Source organism: Eurytemora carolleeae, unplaced genomic scaffold (assembly GCF_000591075.1).
Source record: "Eurytemora carolleeae unplaced genomic scaffold, Eaff_2.0 scaffold111, whole genome shotgun sequence".
Lineage (NCBI taxonomy): Eukaryota > Metazoa > Arthropoda > Copepoda > Calanoida > Temoridae > Eurytemora > Eurytemora carolleeae.
The window spans coordinates 441822-446371 of record NW_019396201.1 but is presented as its reverse complement, the minus strand read 5'-3'; positions in this window follow the sequence as shown (position 1 = coordinate 446371).

Below are 4550 nucleotides of genomic sequence, written 5' to 3'. Positions count from 1 at the left end.
GATGTTTAAATATTGTAATGTATCCAGGATGAGAAATCAGATGTTTAAATATTGTAATGTATCCAGGATGAGAAACAAGTAACAATTCAGTTTACTGCAGAAACGGGACAATCTATGTTTCAACCTTTTGAGGTAAAATTTAATAATTAGTAAACAAGATTCTTTTAAGGTTTTCCAAGATACAAACCAATTTTACTCTTGGAACCCCGAGATATATAAACTAATTTTACTCAAGGAACCCCGAGATATAAACCAATTGTACTCTTGGTACCCCAAGATATATAAAGCAATTGTACTCTTGGAACCCCAAGATATTAATTAATTGTACTTGAAGTACCCCGAGTTATAAGTTAATTGTACTCTAGGTTCCCCAAGATTATAAATCGATTGTACTCTAGGTACCCCTGGATAAAAACTAATTGAACTTTAGGCATCCCTAGAAATAAACCAATTATACTCTAGGTACCCCAAGATATAAACTAATTGTACTTCAAGTACCCCGAGTTATAAGTTAATTATACTTAAGGTACTTCTGTATATAAATCAATTGTACTCTAGGTACCCCATAGATATAACCAATTTTACTCTTGGTGCCCTTAGATAAAAACTAATTGAACTCTAGGTATCCCTAGAAATAAACCAATTTTACTGAAAGGTACCCTTAGAAATAAACTAATTGTACTTCAGGTACCCCGAGATATAACCTAATTGTACTCTAGGTACCCCTATATATAAACCAATTGTATTCTATGTACCTCTAAATATAAACCAATTGTACTCTTGGAACCCCTAGATATAAACCAATTGTACTCTAGGTACCCCGAGATATTAGTCCCCAGAAGTTACAGTTAATACTACAAGCTTTGTTCACTGAGGATACTGAGAAGAATAGACCATATCTTTTCTTCGCATTCGAAAATGAAATTAAAGGTAAAAAAATCCCCCCCTATTCGACGTTCATAACTCCTACTTTGGGGGTGGATACGTTTTAGAATTTGTTTTTTAAATTATTAAATAATTACGACATAAAATGTAAAAAAGTTTGTTTAGGAACATGTTGAGAAAATCTTATCAAAAATAAGTGATCTTGTTCCATTATTAGTTTATATTTTCTTATTATTCTGATTTATCATTACCTTACATAGCCGGTCACTCACTTTAAAGATCAAATTTGAATTTTTTCCCTACGCTTTAGATTTTCAACTGTGATTTGAAAATCGGAAGCTATTGGCAAAACCCCATTTTTTTAAATTGATTTGATTTGAATTGACTAAAATATTCTTTATTAAAGTGCCCGTGAGTAACGTCACTTTCAAAAGGTAACATATTTTTGATAAAATATTTTAGGTGTACAAGCTCTCTGTCTGGGCATGGAGAACCAGTCATATCATCACTTTTCTCACCAGGTTCCATTATTCATCAATTAAAGGGACTTTATACGTTAATATGGAGAACCAGTCATATCATCACTTTTCTCACCAGGTTCCATTATTCATCAATTAAAGGGACCCTCGATGGTACCCTTAAAATAAATGAATAAGCTATTCATGTGTCTCTAATTGATAGTTAGGTATTTTTTTTTCAATTTTGGAGTTCTCTTCAAAAGTGACTTGCGCATTTCTGGTGGCAGAAACAATGTGAGTTTAAATTTTAGAATTGAACACTGAACAAGCCAGAAATTCTAAAATATTTACACATGTGAACAGATATAGAATCAAAGGGAATCTTTTGGCATGTTCTTTAGAAATAGAGGGTCACTTGAAATTACAGTTACAGTCCCGTTAAAGCTTAAGCTCATTAGAGAATAAAATATGGCGTGGTATTATTTTTTCCCTACGCAAGCTTTAATCTAAAGAAACCCCAAGAACTTTTCTTTTTGGCACATTAAATATATTTATTAATATGGACAAAATTTTCATCGACCTGTTCTTCAATCTCCAAATAGATGTTTTAACATAATTTAAAAAGAAACGTAATATTGTGCTTTATAAATGTGCTTTCTTAGACGGAAGATTTTTGGCCTCTGGCTCAGGAGATAAGACTGTTAGATTCTGGGATCTTAACACAGAAACACCTCTTCATGAATGCAAGGTAGGATTCTGGGATCTTAACACAGAAATACCTCTACACGAATGCAAGGTAGGATTCTGGGATCTAAACAAAGAAACACCTCTTCATGAATGCAAGGTAGGATTCTGGAGTCCTAACATAGAAACACCTGTTGTTCATGAATGCAAGGTAGGATTCTGGGAGCTTAATACAGAAACACCTCATCATGAATGCAAGGTATGATTTTGGGATCTTAACANCTGTATAAGGGGGGGGGGGATAATGAATCTTGAGATCATAAAAAAAACTAATTCAAAGTCATACTAAATCTTTCTTTCTAAATCATAATGGTTACTCGTTATGTAAATACTAAAAATTGAACCTTTTAAGAAATCTTTATTTCGAAAAATAAATATGTTTTATGTTAAAAATATAAATTTTTCATTATGAAGTATTAACCCTAGGGCCTAGGTACTTAATTTGGAAAACAAACATGTAATAAATCTGGATTATCTGAATGTTAGTGAAAGGCAAGTAAGGGTGAATGACTTTAAATAATAATCATACTAATATTGATTTTATTTTAGGGGCATCTGAACTGGGTTCTAGCTATCTCCTGGTCTCCTGATTGTAAATATCTAGTATCTGGAGATAAATCAGGGAAAACAAACAATAGAAAACTTTTTGCTTTCTTTTTTTATTGTAATAGTTTCATTTTTAAATATAATAATGTATAGTTATGTATAATGGTTCAGATGAAAACAAAAAAACAGCAGTTAAGATATAATCTTGATTTTTATGAAAAAGTTCGATTAGATTCAAGTTTTCAACTAAATATTAGAATAGAGAATAAACATTATACAGTATACTCAATATGGTCTGTTCCTCCTCACCATATGATTTTACATTTTTTGCAGACTAGTACTCCATTTGGAAAAAAATATTCTTTAAATGACAATCACAGTTTTTAGTAATAAAAGGCTTCTTAAACCTTTAAATGCTAATTTACGTTTTTAACATGAATATTAACAAAAAACGGATTCTTTAAATAATATTTATCTTAAGCAATTAATTTTATTTCTAGAATAGGAAGACAGCATTTGATGTTGTTACAAAGCAAATATTTGTACAGGAGTCTTATTAAGTGGGCCTGTTAACTCCACAGAAATTGCTGTTCTCTATGTTCATAGGACTGTTATAAGTCATTACTTGAGTCTAACAGTCAGATTTCTTTTTTTAAGACATAATTTGTTTAAGCAAGAAAGCGAGTTTGAATTTTTAAAACATCTTGTTTGGTTGAATAGGTCACTTAATCTGTTGGGACCCACTCTCAGGAAAGCAAAAGGTAAAGTGGAACAAGCAGTGTTAAGGATACCTTTCATTTTTGTGTGGATCCGGATCCTGGATCCCCCTGAAAAAATAGATCTGGATCCAGGTCACAAACATTTATTTCAGATTTACTTGTTTGTTAAACAAAAAAAGAATTTGTCTTCTTTTTTCCGCTTACTTTTATTCTAAATCTTGATGAACCATTTAGCTTTGATAGCTTAACCTTTTTAACGGTTCATTTGGGGTTTGAAAGAAATAGATGTTTTTCTGTATTTGGTTGATATTTTTCCCCTTGGTTCCGCTTCTCTGCGGATCCACATATTTTTTGCTGATCCGGATCCAGGAAGCCAAAATGTTGCGGTTCCAAAGGATCCTGATTCTAAGCACTGTGAAACCTTGCTTTAATTGTAAGAACCGGATTTCTAGTCTTTATTACAGCTGCTGTTAAAGAGATTAGAGCTGAGTCCACTCCGAGCCAGTCTGCTAATAACCTAGTATTATCTGCAGACTCTGGTACTAAGCGAAAGCTGATAGAGTTGAAAAATATACCGAGGAAACTATTTGAGATATGCAAGAAATTACTGATTAAGTACAAGAGCTAACTATTGATCTTCCGACGAGTCAAGTCCAGTTCAAGACCTTCCAAGGATAAAGTGAAGACAACATCCAAAAAGGTTGATACACTGAAGAAAATGCAAAGGAGCTCATTGATCTGGCGCTTAGCTCAAAAACTATAGGATCTGTATTGAGAATTGGAGAAACAAATTCTATCTTGCTGATTAAGTACAGGATCTGAAAGATCAATACAGGATTGCTGGAGATGATAAAGGTCTGGAAACCAAAAATCCTACATTCTCAGGTGAACAGACAGATAAACTGGGTTATTACTTATTCCATAAAGATTGGCACCTCTGTATTGCTCTGAGGGGCCCCTCTTAAGCTGAGCAGCTTTACACCAGATTTTAATTGGCGTTGCCCATGCTGTGTGTCGCCATACGGACTCAGTTGAGGAAATCTTTATGTATCTCAAGGAATGCAACAGTAATGTGTCTGATATATTCTTAAACATATAGAAGCTCTTTATAAACTAGGCAACTCCTACTGTTCCAATGAGAAAAGAAAGAAATGTGTTCTTGAAGTTAGTGCTCATGTTATTTACCTTTTGAGATCTG